We start from the raw sequence: 218 nt of genomic DNA on the forward strand, positions 1-218 counted from the left end.
AATTACTAGAGATTTTGAATTTTAATTTCTCATTATTTTAATCCTTAAGTAAAAAATTTTGAAATTATTTCAAATAATTTTCCCACATCTCATTTACAACTTAATTTTTGTTTTATTAAAATATCTTGTTTAGTTTTGAAGTTATAAGCAAATTACTTCACTTGTACAATTAAAACAACCCTGTATATAACAAGTATATAATAAATTTAAAATAAATA

This window comes from Oppia nitens, unplaced genomic scaffold, assembly GCF_028296485.1.
Source record: "Oppia nitens isolate AA-2021 unplaced genomic scaffold, nextdenovo-longstitch-racon4-pilon3 scaffold27_pilon_pilon_pilon, whole genome shotgun sequence".
Taxonomy (NCBI): domain Eukaryota; kingdom Metazoa; phylum Arthropoda; class Arachnida; order Sarcoptiformes; family Oppiidae; genus Oppia; species Oppia nitens.